The 15060-nt window shown below is 44.3% G+C and overlaps 3 non-coding genes across 3 annotated transcripts; 1 reads left to right on the top strand and 2 right to left on the bottom strand.

Moving 5' to 3' along the window:
• Positions 1-261: 261 nt before the first annotated feature.
• trnas-gcu (transfer RNA serine (anticodon GCU)) lies at positions 262-343 on the bottom strand. Its single transcript has one exon. It is a non-coding gene; the product is annotated as a tRNA-Ser (tRNA).
• Positions 344-3699: 3356 nt separating this feature from the next.
• On the bottom strand, positions 3700-3773 carry trnat-ugu (transfer RNA threonine (anticodon UGU)). Its single transcript has one exon. It is a non-coding gene; the product is annotated as a tRNA-Thr (tRNA).
• Positions 3774-14418: 10645 nt separating this feature from the next.
• Positions 14419-14492, top strand: trnan-guu (transfer RNA asparagine (anticodon GUU)). The gene has a single exon. It is a non-coding gene; the product is annotated as a tRNA-Asn (tRNA).
• The last annotated feature ends 568 nt before the right edge of the window (positions 14493-15060 follow it).

Genomic DNA, 15060 nt, shown 5'->3' with positions numbered 1-15060 from the left:
CACGGAATGATCCGGTCATAAATCTTCATTGTGGTCCATAAGTTTCTCTTCCGTTGACCATAAGATTTACTCTTTTTACAATGACACCAATGTACAATCTGATACTTCGCGACCATACAATCTCAACACCTTCCTGGAAGGAACTGTAGCTGATTTCAGCAAACAATGCAATACCCACGGTCTGCCGTTTCGAGAAGGATGGGACTTCGACCAGATCTTCTGGGTGGACTGAATGAGAGAAAGAAAACTTAAACAAAATAACGACGAGGATGGGATTCGAACCCACGCATGCATAGCAAAATGGATTAGCAGTTCATCGCCTTAACCTCTCGGCCACCTCGTCGCATGCTGAAATAAGCGAAAGCTCCTTTATTCAAAATGAAAATACTGGCTATGTTGCCAACCTGAAGCGACAACTGTAAATGTGTTTATCCTCAGCAGGTCAGGCAGGATCTTTCGACATGGAAACAGAGTTAACGTTTCAGGTCGATGGCTATCACATGAGTATTCCAACTCACTCAACTTGCGCCTTGTCGATGGTTGAACGGCATTGGGGAATTAGAAGGTGAGTGACTTGGCTCAGAATATCCAGCCTCTGACCTGCTCTTGTAACCACAGTATGTATGTGGCTGGTCCAGTTATGTTTCTGGTAAATGATAACCACTAGTATGTTGATGGTGGGGGTTCGGTGATGTTAATACCAAATCCCCACAGAAGAGATTTACTGCAAAGATTCTTGGGATGAGGGGTATAAGTTTCATGGATAGATTGGAGAAGCTGGGGTTGTTCTGCTTGGAACAGAGACGGTTACGAGGAGATTTGATAGATGTATTCAAAATCATGAAGGATCTGGACAGAGGAGATAGAGAGAAACTGTTCCAATTGGCGGAAGGTTCAAGCAGCAGAGAACATCGATTTAAGGTGTTTGGCAAAAGAACCAAAGGTGACATGAGGAAAAACTTTCCTGCACAGCGAGTGTTTAGGATCTGGAATACACCGCCCGAGGGGGTGATGGAGGCAGATTCACTCATGGTCTTCAATAAGGAACTGGATAAGTATTTGAAACGAAAGAAAATAAAGGGCCACAGGGAAAGGGTGGGGGAGTGGGTCTGTCTGGATTGAACTTGCAGAGAGCCGGCACGGACTCGATGTGCCGAATGGCCTCTTTTCGTGCTGTGACCTTTCTTTGATTCTATTCTATTTGTGGGAGGCGATGCGAAGCGACCGGAGCGTGACGTAAATCGACCTGCTCATGTACATTCCCTGATAATAAATCCTACTGTGATGCAAAGAAGAAATTCATAATTATGGTCCATATCTTTTATATTATACTGACTATAAGAGGTACTCGGTTCACCAGGGCGCCATTGTGCACATTGATTGATACTTCGCCGAGATCACCCCTTACAGTCCCAACACCTCCGTCTAAGAAACAGTTGGGTGGCAATCCAGACTTAGCTGAATTGTGCAAACAGGTGTAAATCAGCAATGCGGAAAAGCACTTCTTATCAAAGAAGGGTTTTTGGTGAGGCGGCCAAAATGGAAGGGTGCACAAATTCTGGCAGCAGTGAGATTCGAACCCACATAATTCAAAGATGGAAACCAGCATCTGAGACAGCGCAGTGAGTCACACATGTGATCAGCCATTCAGATCTGATGATAAAGGTCATGGAGCTGAAAAGTTCCCTCTGGTTCTTTCACCACAGGTGCTGCCTGACCTGCTCAGCGTTTTCAGCATTTTCTGTTTTCATTTTTGTGATTTCACAATGGCTGTTTTCCTGAAAACACCCAATTTGATCCAAGGACGCAGCTCGCACTTCACTTTCCTCACGCTCTTAAAGTCTGCCGTTTCCGAACAAAATCTCCTCCGCGCCGAGCTTTCAAAGGACCTTTCGCTCACGGCCAACCTCCTGTAATCGTCACCTTTTCACCATTGCCGCTCTTTTCATTTCTGCTCATTCCTTTTCAATCGGACATTTCCACAGACCTATTAAGATCAAGCGAAACATTTCCGACTTTGCTGCACCGCCCAGATTACCAATAATGCACCTTCCAGCCGTCATTCGCAGCTATGCAGCGCCGCCCGTCTCTCCCGCACATCAACTGCTCGGGGAAAAGCGCCAATGACCATGGAAACAAAACCCAGTTCTTCAGTTAACATCCCCCGTATCACAAGATACCCATGGAAATTTCACGGAAAAGTATGCGCTGTCCGACCGAATGCCAGCCCTGCTTTCTTAGAGCTTGTCTCTGGAGCAGATCGAAATGTATCGACTGGTTTCAAGTCACAAATGAACATTGATGCGAACGGGACATGTGCCCCCGAGAAACAGCGGTCGATGTGGAGCAAACTTAAAGGCGTAAGAATGTGAAAGTAAATGTTAGAGTGGGCAAGGCCGCAGTAAATCTCAATGAAATAGACCATGATTGTGGAAGGAAGGAAAAGCTGGAAGAAGCGGCGGGTCTGAATTTTGGATCATCCAACAGAGACACATGAGGGAACAAAAACAGGATACAGACAAAGGTGCTGGGGCAGAAAGGCAAAGAAAGAAAGAAGAGGAATGAAACGAGAGTGAATGAAAGAATGGGAGAGATGGAGGTGAAAGAAAGAAAGAGAGAAAGAAAGATAGAAGGGAGCGAGAAAATCAAGCGTGCAATACTCACCCCGCAAACGGGCGCTGCTCCCAATCGGCTACACTTCGCCCCACAGACCCTCATCCCATTCACACCATCCTACAATACACTGTCAATGCTGTGCAGAGAGACAGAGAGGAGAAAGGCATAAAGAAACACACACCATCCTACAATACACTGTCACTGCTGTGCAGAGAGACAGAGAGTTTAAAGATACAGAGATACTTACATACTATCCTACAGTACACATTGAACATCAGTGCAGTGAGTCAGATAGTTCACAGGTACAGAGACACTCACAGCGTCCCACAATACACTTTAAACCATGTGCAGTGAGACAGAGCGTTTAAAGATGTAGAGAAATTCACCTTTTTTTCCCCAAAAGTGGCACATCCCAGAAGTAAGAGAGAGCGTGGGTCAGTCTCCCTCTCCTGATAGAGCTGAGGCTTGTCAGTAGGGAGATCCCTCCTCCCTGTATTTGCCGTGGAGGAAGTGCAGAGTAGATTTAATAGAATACCTTCAGCCTGACCGAGGTTAGGCTGACTGGCCTGTAATTACTTGATCTATCCTTTTCTCCCTTTTTGTACAACAATACAACTTTAGCAGTCCTCCAATCCTTCGGCATATCACCTGTAACCAGGGAGGATTGGAAAATTATGGTCAGAGCCTCCGTTATTTCCTCCCTTGCTTCTGTTAACAGCCTGGGATATATTTCATCGGGGTCTGGAGATTCAGGTGGAGTGATTTGGGGACTTCATTTTCCTCTTTGCAAAGATTTTCACCGCAGGTCAAGATCACAAGTCCAGGTCCAAATTAGGACGACTTCCGGGTTTGAACCTCAAATCGTGAATTGTACCCTGACCCCAACGAGCCCAGAAACAAGAACGTGTCTTAAGTTAACCCGTTACAGACACATTCTATAAGAGGTCTGACTGCACAATGAAAGGGCGTTTTGGAAGAGTCAATCTGATATCCGTTTCCTCCTCAAACCTGAACAAATACCAATTCCAAAGTGCCATTTTGTCGCTTGATTCCACAAATAAGGTAAAAATAATTAGTTATACAAGGCACTGCTGGGAGTTGAACCCAGGATCTCCTGTTTACAAGACAGATGCTTTAACCAACTAAGCCACAGCGCCCATTCATGATAACATTGCCCTACCTCCTCTCACTAATATCTATCAGCGATACGTTTCATCAGACCGTTTCATCTTTGTCGATTTCGCTTGTCCGTTCACCTGTGCATCCCGATGCTGCCTGCATATCTCGTTGTGTTCATCTTTGTGCATCCATCAATGCGTTGATAAACGGATGAGTATGTGTACTTATGATTGTTACATTAAATAAATTACCGGTTTAGACAATTCTCGCTCTGAAAGTGAAGAACTATTGAGACGAACTTTACAGCAAAGTATTGTTTATTTTGGTGCTGAAAATTAAAAAACCGGAAGAGGTCCAAACAGGGAAAAGGAGAAAAACCTGTTAGGGAAAATGAGGACAACAGTCAAGATTTTTACCAGTATGTTAAGTGAAAGAAGGGAGACTAAGAGTAATGTGGGCCGCTTAAAGACAGATGGAGGTGATATTGTAATTGAAAATCATGAAATGTAGAGTTGCTAAATATTTACTTTGCTTCGTTCTTCACAGAAATAAATGAGCCTAACATATCAGAGATATGAGGAAAACTGTAAATAAATCAAGGGGATTCAGTATAAGTAAAATAATGGCAATGGAGAAAATAATTAGATTAAAGATCGACAAATCTCCAGGACCTGATGGTTACCATCCCAGGGGACTGAGAGGACTCGGTGAGGAAATTGTACATGATTTAGTCATGATCGTTCAAACTCTCTCGATTCAGGAATTGTTCCTTCGATGGAAACAATTTCAATGTCACTCCATTATTTGGGATGGGTAGCAGAGATGATGTTGGAAATTATAGACCCATTTATCTGACATCCTTTGTGGGGAAGTTGCCAGTATCCGTTATTAGGGAAAGAGAGATTGAGCACTTGGATAAACATGAATTGATCATAGAGAACCAGCATGGATTTGTAAAGGGTAAGTCAAGTCTAACAAAACTAGTTGAACTTTATGAAGATGTAACTAACGTGGTAGATAATGGAGTGTCCATGGTTGTTATATGATATTGACTTCCAGAGGTATTCGATAAGGTACCATATAAGAGACTGTTAACGACAATGACAGTGCGTAGAATTTAAGGCAACCTAATGAAATGGGTAGGGAGTTGGTTCGAAGGTGGGAGACAGAGACCCGGCATATAAATGACGTAGAGGAAGGAATAGAGAGCCGTGTATCCACGTGTGTCGCTGACACCAAGATAGGTGTCGCAGTGAGTCGTGTAGATGGAAGCATAAAGTTACCAAGGGAAATTGATAAATTAAGTGAGTTGGCAAAACTGTGGCAGATGGAGTAACATAGAATTACATAGAATGTACATCACGGAAACAGGCAATTCGGCACAACTAGACAATGCCGGTGTTCATGCTGCAAACATGCCTCCGCCAACCCCTCTTCATCTAACCCTATGAGCAAACCCTTATATTCCTTTCTCCTCCATTTGTTTTTCTAGCTTCGCTGTAAACGAATCCATGCTATTCGCCTAAACTACTCCTTGTGGGAGCGAATTGCACATTCTAACGACCCTCTGGGTAAATGTGTTCCTCTTCAATGCCATGTTGAATTAAATGGTGACTACCTGATATCCATGACCCCAATGATTTGGAGTCTCCACCTCCACAAATGCAAACACCTTATCTACGTCTAACCTATCAAACCCTTGCATAATCTTAAAGTCCGATATCAGGTCACCCCTCAGCCTTCTCTTTTCCATACAGAAGAGTTCCAGTCTGTTCAAACTTTCAATATGGAGAAGTGTGAGTTCATCGACGTTGGACTGAAGCAAGACAGATCAGAGTATTTTCTGAATGGTGAGAAGCTAGGAACTGTGGAGGAGCAGAGATATTTAGGGGTCCAAGTACAGAAATCGCTGAAAGCCAGTGGAATGGGTGAAAAATTACTTTAAATGTCTCATGGGATGTTGGCCTTTATTTCAAGGAAGCCGATATTCAAAGGGGGGAAGTGTGTTAAAGATATAAATCTCTGCTGAGACCCCATTTAAAGTACTGCATTCAGCTCTGGGCACCACACATCAGGAAGGAAATATTGGCCTTGGAGTGGTGCAGCGCCGAATGACGAGAATGATACCGGGGCTAAAATGGTTAAATTATGAGGACAGGTTATGCGGAGGTCGGTCCTCATTTTTCTCTTATGAATCCGGCCCCATCCGTTCACTGTTGACGGGAGCGCGTCTGATACTAAGTCAGTCAGAATCGGATGAAAATCACATCACGGGCACAGCGGGTCTGGGACTGGCGACTGGTTTTACATTGAGTCTTTTTTTGGGATTGGCTGTACATTGTTTGCATAATAATAATAAGTTAGATAAAATGAAGGTTTTTTCAGTTATTTCCCATTTCCACCCTCACCAGTTTTATATAGTAAAAGGTAACAATGTTTAAGGGGTGTGATGTACAATGTTGGTGGAATCAGTGGAATTTAACTTGAGAAATTGTAGAATCTCTTGTCAATCCCAGGCTCTTACCTCAGGTTTAGACCCTCAGCTAGTTTAAAACCTGTCACTCACTGATATAAATAAACCAGTAACAACCCCGAAACCTCAGCGGGTATATTTGTTCCGATACTAAGTGACGGTCCCAATTTCCACTGAAATTCTCGATCAGCAAATCCCAGAGGCTGTTTTGGGTTTGACAAACTGTGAAACAGATTGTTTTAAAAGCCGGAAAGAGGGAAAAACTGGTGGTTGATATTAAGTGTTATACATTAACTCTTTCTGTTTCCGATTTACAATTTATCTTTGTGTGTGACTGACAGGAGCGGCTATAACGGAGCCCAGTGACTGGGTAACGAGCTGCACTGAATCATTGTCCTGTGTTACAGACCGGCTCGTTAGACCTGTTCATTCCGTCTCATCTCATTGTCAGCAAACAGGAAATTACTGAAGTTAAGGCTGGTGAATAACAGCTCGAAATATCAATCCTCTCCACCATTGGGGACAAAGTCTTCCGAAAAACAGGGATTTTCACTCGTGCAAATTTCATCCACATTTTCTGCTCTTCATTTCTCTGATCTGTTTGATGCGGCTTTCCCTTCAATTCACGACCTACAGGAAAAGCCCGATTTTACAGTCGAGTTTCGGGTCAAGAGGTATGGTGAGATTTCAAATAATTGAAATCGACCCTTATTAACGCCAATATCGTCACCTACACGTTTGACAAATGCAAAGCGGCTTCACTCACGGTTTTGCTGCACAACTCGTTCAAAGATACTGTCGGTAATTGGAGGGTCTTTGAAGTGATGACACGAACATCACAGTTCGCGCTGCCATTTTCCTCAAGACGCTTCAGATTCATGTGGAATGATTTAGGTCTGGCGTTTAAATCTGTTCCCTTTTCACAAATCCCCCTTTGAACCTGTATCCTTCAGTATTTTTGATAACCAATACCAAATCGGTTTGTCCTGTATTTTACATTACTTTTTAAATATTACAGATAAGCAGAGCAATTGAGCTGTCACAGCTGTGGCTTTGACTTTTCACCCTCTCCTCCAGATCTCCCCGGCAACTGCCACTAATCACAATCTTCTGTCACAATTCTCCATCAGGAAGTTCCGAGCCTCGGTTTTCAAATGAAATAACGCCCATCCCTTCAATCAACGACAGCCAGGAGAGAGTTTCTCAGTTTCATTTCACACTTTTTCCAAATCCTCCTTAAAGCACCATCAATAGTTGTCCTTTAGTTAATAATAAGATCAATAAAAGTTCTTATCTTCTGGGGTTTTGTTTCAGATTCCACGGCTTTTAAAGTTCACTGCGGATATTTATCGAAGCGCATCTTGATTGGACGCTTCTTGGAGAAATCGGAGAAAGATCACAAAGCGATAATTCAGAGACGGAAAATGAAGCTGTTTGACGGGAGCACTGATCGGACCGATTGTGCGCTGCTCTTGTGGCGCAAGCGCTCAGCGTGCGGTACTTTTATGAACTCCAGAAATGCCCAGGTTGTGAGTTTGAGCCTCATCTGTAACAATCGAACATTTTGAGTTCAAGGTACAACTGGTATGTTCCATAACGCATCTACTTCTCAGTGTTCCCATGTGAGCACTTGGGTTCCTCTGGCCGACCATCTTGCAATTGTCGGTGTGAATTTACTTGTTTATAGGGGGAGAGGGAGCTATTAGCGGCAGCTGATATGGCAAAGGGGCCGGTACGAGATCTTTCAATCTAAAGAACTAAACATACAGTTCTTCTTTTCGTTTAGCGGATATTCATCAGTTGGAAGTTTCGTGTGGGGAAAATCTGGATGGGAAATATTCTCCCTGGTGTCACTGTGTAACGGGTGAAATTATTCAGCTTACAGATGTTAATACGCTGAAAGGTCGAGAGGCCTTTTCCAGCTCCCGTGTGGGACAAGTTTAGCTTTTGAGCCACTGGGTAAAGTGTTATTTTAATTTCTGCTAACAAATGACAAGACATTGTTGAATAATAGCTACATCATTAAATACATTTAAAACAGAAATAGATAGTTTCCTAGAAGTAAAGAGAATTCGGGGTTACGGGGAGCGGGCAGGAAATTGGACATGAATTTAGATTTGAGGTTAGGATCAGATCAGCCATGATCTTATTGAATGGCGGAGCAGGCTCGAGGGGCCGATTGGCCTACTCCTGCTCCTATTTCTTATGTTCTTATTTGGCACAAACACGAAGAATTGTAAACTCACGAGTTCACTGTCCATGTTTCTTACATCATGTTCAACAGGAACAAGGATTCTCCTCAACACGTTGCTGACAATTTTATAACAGGGACCCTCACCCAATTTCGACGTCGACGATGGATAATTCAGAGTCCTACAATGAATATGTACGATAGGAACTTAACAAATTGCTGAGCCTGCGGAGCTCAGTCGGTAGAGCAACAGACTTTTAAAACGGGTTCTGGCTGTAAATTTTGAAACAGCTGGCAAGTTCTGTCTTCGCAGCGGAGCAACAACTACGGGACAGACGATGCCTGCAATGTGTTGTCAAAGCTTCGGTGTTATCTTGTTTCCCAGGGATTGGCAGTAATGCGCTGCCTGAAGCGGCAATTACAGCTTCCTGCCAGCCACTTGTGATCGGACAGGCGGCCTGAATGTTGTTGCTCTCGTGGCCTCACTCAATGCGGGAGCTGGGGAACATCGAACATCGAAAAACTGATCTGTTTGTTGCCGCGGCTGCAATGCTGTTTATAACTGTATTTATAAACAGAGGCAGCGCTGCAGGATCCTTTAATGACCTCTCACAAATCAACTGAAAACAATCGCAATGTGCAGCTTTGAGTGGGGCTTCCTGCACAGTCGGGGCATGAAACGTGAATGAGGGCGAGACACTGTCTGTATATGTGTAGTGTTTGAATGTGTATTGAACTAGACAGAGAATGGAAAATATATCGGTTCGGTGAGGTGTGGTATTTTATTCACATTGAACCACAGACTGAATTCTTGCTTTTTTTCAGACGTATTGATTTTGAGTGCGTAACTTTTTCGAAATGTTTCTGCCCGGTTTTGAACCGGGGACCGTTCGCGTGTTAAGTGAACGTGATAACCACGACACGACAGAAACTCTGCTGCGCACCTTGCTATAGGAAACCCTCAGAAGATAGCTGCCGACTTCAAATGCTCTCAGTGTGGGAGATGGGTCCCTTTCCCGTTCACGGAATTAAATTCTACAAAATAGTTTACTGTATTAATTTCGCAATACTCATTAAACTCTGAAAAAAGACGAATAGTTGTTCAAATCGTCATTAATCAACTCATAACTTTCTGTTTCAGGCTGACGGAAATCCTAACTTTTTTTTTTATTCATTCACCAGGCAGGATATGGAAAGTTCAGAGGGGAACTGAAAGTGGAAATAAGAGGGGCAAAGAGAGGGTATGAGAATAGATTGGCGGCCAACATAAAAGGCAATCCAAAAGTCTTCCACAGGCATGTAAACTTTAAACGGGTAGTAAGAACCGGAATCTGATTTGGGAGCATCAAGGAGATCGATTCATGGAGGCAGAGGGTTTGGCCCAAAAGACTGTGGACCAAACTCTGGAAAGTGGGTTGAGGCTCGATACCTCTTTTTCGGACGGCTCAGACACGAAGGGCCGAATAGCCTCCTTCTGTGGGGTAACTTTCTATGATTGTATGATTCCATGATATTATTGCCGTCTGTCTCGGAATGGTGTGAATATACAATCTACTATAAGTATACTTTAATCAAATTGGTGCCTCTGTTTCACTGCGAGAGAGAAGAGGCATTAATGTGTGGACATTGGCTGCAGCAGCTGGATTGCCCCTTTACTTTTCCTCCTGTCCCAATCATTCTTTAACCTCCTCTGCTGGTGTTGCAGGTTAGATCAGCCATCGCCGTGCAAGGAAGCCTGAAAAGTCCATCAGGGGATAACACAAGAGACAGAGACATGGAGAGATAGAGAAATGCATGCAATGAAAATAAACTGTATAAATAGAATTATACAGTCATTATTTTTTGAGTTCGTTCATGGGATGTGGGCGTCGCTGGCGAGGCCAGCATTTATTGCCCATCCCTCATTGCCCTTGAGGTTGGTTACAGTACAGAAGGAAGTTATTCAGACAATCGAGCCCGTGCAGGCTCATCGTAAGAGCAATCCAGTTAGTCCCAATCCCCCACTCCTTTCCGGTAGCCCTGCATTTTTTCCCTTCAAGTACTTATCAAATTCCTTTTTGAAAGCCACGATTGAATCTGCTTCCACTATCCTTTCAGGCTGCGCGTTCCAGATTACAACTACTCGTTGGTAAAAAAGTGTTTCCCCATGTCGCCTTTGGATCTTTTGCCAATCACCTTAAATCTGTGTCCTCTGCTTCACGACCCTTCCGCCAATGGGAACAGTTTCTATTTATTTACTTTATCTAAACCCGACATGATTTTGAACACTTCTATCAAATCTCCTCTAAATGTTCTCTGCTCCAAGGAGAACAACCGCAGCACGGGGTAAATGCGATCAATTAGCTTCAATTCATTTATTTGAGCATTAAACAGCTCTTTAAACATTACTGTGACATTATGGTAGCGTGCCCTCGCGGTCTCAGGTGTTCCATCAAATTTCTACGGAGGCGTGGGTTTGAATCCCACTGCTGTTAGAATTTCTGCCAATGTTCATTTTGGCCTGTTCGCAGAAAACCCGATTGTCGTTCGATGGAGCAGAGGATGTGAAGAAGCTGAAAGTGAAAGTGCAGATATTATTTTCATCGCAATGACTGGACACGTTTCCACAGGTAAGGGCCTCTCACCTTAAGATTCTTTCCAGCAGAGTGGGACAGGTGATCAAAGTGACTGGGCTCTAGCGGCGCAATCAGTCAGTGCGCGGTCCTTATATGACAGTCCAGGGCCGGGAAATGGCGAGGTTGTTATTCGAGGCCCACCGAAACCAACCAATCCTTTTCCTTGTGAAAATTTCGGCCGGAGTTGAAGGTACAATTGGTGTGTTCCAAAATGCATCTAGTTATTTGCATAGCCGTGTGGTTCCTCTGGCGTATGCTGTTGCAATAGCAGATGAGAACATTTCGGACTGAAATGAGGAGAAATTTCTTCACTCAGAGGGTGGTGAACCTATGGAATTCTCTACCACAGAAGGCTGTGGAACCCAAGTCACTGAATATATGTAAGAAGGAGCTGGATAGATTTCTAGACACAAAAGGCATCAAGGGGTATGGGGAGAGAGCGGGAATATGGTATTGAGGTCCAGGATCAGCCATGATCATATTGAACGGCGGAGCAGGCTCGAACGGCCGAATGTCCGACTCCTGCTCCTATTTTCTAAGTTTCTATTTACAATTGGTGTGTTCCGTAATGGATCTAGTTTTTTGTTCAGCCATGTGGTTTCTCCGGCCGACGCTGTCGCAATAGCAGATGAGATGTTTAGTCTTCTTAGTTTACAGAGGGAGGCTTCGGAATTGGAGCCACATACTATGATTTTGATCCATCTACAAATTATGGGATTTAGCTTGAGCTTTAACCCTGCGCGTTCGACGGCTCAGCCACGATACTTTCCATCTTGCGTTCTTCACGTGCTACTTTTACAGGAATAGAATTACTGCAAGCAAGAATTCTACCCCTCAAGCACCAATGCTCGCACGGCAGCAGGATGAATGTGTCCAGTTAGAAACCTGTCTGAAGGAACATTCCGTCTGACAGAGCTGGAAGTCCAGTAGATTGACTTTCTCGGTGAGCAGATGATGAGCCTCCTTCTTGAGAGTGTTTCGCCAATCCAGCTCATTATAAATTCAGGTGGGACTGGAGCCACTAGTATAAGAGAAAGTGGATGGGGGCTGTTTCCCTTCCTTGACAGATATTAATGATCTTGTTCCGGTTTTGCTGCAAAATTTCACTTCCCAGCTCCGAAATCAACGAACTAAAATTTAACGGTGGTGCGATGCGAACACACAATTTCTGAGCGAAAAGTCCGATGTGCTACCCATTGCGCGAGTAAACCGGTTATGAATTATATGATTTCACATTACCCATATGCAGCTTATGAGCTTTTGATGCGGCAGAGCAAGTGGTTCGAAAGCTCAGTGGGGTTTCAAATGAACTCCTGAGAAAGTTTGTTCAATGCGGAGTGCTCTCTCTCCCTCTTTCTTTTGCTGTCTCTCGCTTTCTCTCTTGAGCTCTCACTCTCCCCGTTTATCTATAGAGGGTTCGAATACAAAGAGGTGGAAGTTATGCACAGAGCTCTGGTGAGACGCCATCTGGAGGACTGCATTCAGTTCTGGGCACCCCACCTCAAGAAGTATGTATTAACCCGGAGGCTCGAGGGGCTGAATGGCCGATTCCTGTTCCTATTTTGCAATGAATGAAACAATAATTCAAGAAAAGAGGCGCTAATGTATCAGGATGAGTGAGTGAAGAATGTTTTCTGTTTGAAGTACTGATTTCATTCATTGAATATTCTCTGTGTCCCAGCTCAGTGCAGTCCAGTCCAGAAAAGCTGCTCGCACAAAGTGGCATTTTCTGTGAGAACACAAAAGGCTTGTTCAGGCCATGACAGTACCGAGTGCGGGTAGGTCTGCGCATGAAATGGAAAAGTGAGGTGAAATGCTCCCACGAGCAGCGGATGTCTCTGTTTACATTTCCAAAATGCACACACGCATCGGCCGAATCGATTCAACTCATGGGAAAGCTGCGAGGCGAGACAGGGCTGCAGTGGATCATTTGAAGCAACTGACATACACAAGATTCGGCCCGTTTCACGTGGCATCTCCTGTTTCTGACTATTCTTCCCCTCCCGCTTCCTCTATTCCTCCAGCTGCCAGGTGAATTAGAAGCTTGATGAAAACACAGGGGAATTCATGAATCCCATCCTGACCTGGACAGCAGGGAGGGAGAGGGAAAGAACCGTGCTGGCCTTTGAGAAGGGATGGATTTTGCACATGACGGGAAAAATAGACACAAAGATCTCATCTCCCTGCTTCTTTGGTATGTGGGCTATCTTAATGCTCAGGTGATGATATCACTCCCCCCACCCCCGAGACCATGACCTCCACTCACACTCTCCATCCAATCTCGCACACCTTTGCTTAGGTTTGAAATCGTGTAAGTTTTCACACTGGGATTCAATTTGAAGAAAGCGATGCTGTGATAACATGTGGCTATTGAGGAGCTGCAGTGCAAGAAGGCTAATGATAACAGTGACTGTTCTGACACTGTGAGCGACAGTTAAAGGTGGACAACATTTAAAGTCTCATGCAGCAGGTCTGGGTCCAAATCTTTCACGTGGTATCTCCTTCTGCTCCTGTCACTCATTTTCCTCCACGGAGAGTTCATTTGGAATTCCTGTGCTGCTGCATTGCGCATTTTCCAGTTCTGCTTCGAACAATCGGGACTTTAAAGGCACCTCTGTGACCTGCACTTTATTTAAATACGTTTTGTTCGCGTTGCATTCGACTGTGAAATCGCTCTCGGTTTTCATCTCAATGAACCAGACTGTGACCGCATTGTATCTGTCAGCGTGTAAGTGGCGAGGTTGGGGTCAGCACGGGTGGTTTTCAACTTTTGAAATCTCACCAATTACAGGAGAAAAGAGACATTGAATCAAACTGTCCCTGTCAGCGATGAATTGAATGAATATCGCTACAAGCAGATCTGGACAATGCGCAGTGCAGCCGCACAGGAGTTCCAAATCCACCCTCTCGCCACTCGGCAATCGCATTAACTGAACTTTACTCTGACCCAGTGTCACCGCGCGGAAATCGAATGTTTGTCGGCCACATTTTTTCTTAACATCATAGTTACTGGTTTAATGGTGAAAACTGCCGTCAGCTTCATTGTAAGTGCAAGCGACCACTTTGTAGACACCGTGCAGTGCCACAGACCCGCTCGTTGGACCTGCTCGTTTCATCTCCTCTCATTTTCACCACACCTGAATATTACTGGAATTGAGAATGGAGAATCACAGCTCGAAAAATCAATCCTCTCTGCCACGATGGGACGAAGACTTCCAACATACAGGTGTTTAATGGCAAGGTGAGTTTAATGTTCAGAAATGAGACAGCACAGATTTTCACTCGTGCAAACTTCACACCCTTTATTTTGGAAAAGTAAACTGATAGTGGAGAGATGTGATATTGATCGCGGCAACCTGAATTTTTAACTCGTTTAATCAATGATTCAAACACAAACGTGTCGTGTCTCTGTGGCGCAATCGGTTAGCGCGTTCGGCTGTTAACTGAAAGATTGGTGGTTCGAGCCCACCCAGGGACGGTAGGGGAACTTTTGCCTTAAGGTTCATAGTCTCGTGTTTCCTGGTTTCAAATATATGTTTTGTCTGCAAAAAAATGCACGGTTTCGATGGCCAGCTGAGCACGGCCGATCTTCCACCATTTAACCTGAGATTGCCTTCACGGAAATCAGAATTCTCCTTGACAGACAAGGTCCAAAGATTGCAGAAGTGCCGCTTCACTCTGACATGGATGTTTCTGCAGTGAGCGACACCAGACTGTTTCCACAATAAATGTCAGTCCTTTTATTTTGGAAACGCAAAATTGTTTTCGCATTGCGAAGGGTTTCAGTTCATTTGTGAACTCCACCACTGACACTGCTGAAGGTTGTAGGCTCAGGGAGTGGGACCTCCAGGAGTGGACTGTAAGAAAGCTGTGTTTAGGCATCCTGACAAATATATGCCGAGGAACCAGAGGAAACCTTACGAAGGAACCGTCTGGGGTTTTACCTGTAAGTTTAGGTCTCAAGGTGAATGATTCCTGACTCCCCGAACTGTCTTACATTTAACTCAGGTCAGATCAGGATGAATTCAGTTTACAGGAGGATAGTG

The sequence above is a fragment of the Heptranchias perlo genome, chromosome 20, assembly GCF_035084215.1.
Source record: "Heptranchias perlo isolate sHepPer1 chromosome 20, sHepPer1.hap1, whole genome shotgun sequence".
Classification (NCBI taxonomy): Eukaryota; Metazoa; Chordata; class Chondrichthyes; order Hexanchiformes; family Hexanchidae; genus Heptranchias; species Heptranchias perlo.
Note: the sequence above shows the minus strand (reverse complement) of the source record. Positions and strands in the feature narration are given on the sequence as shown.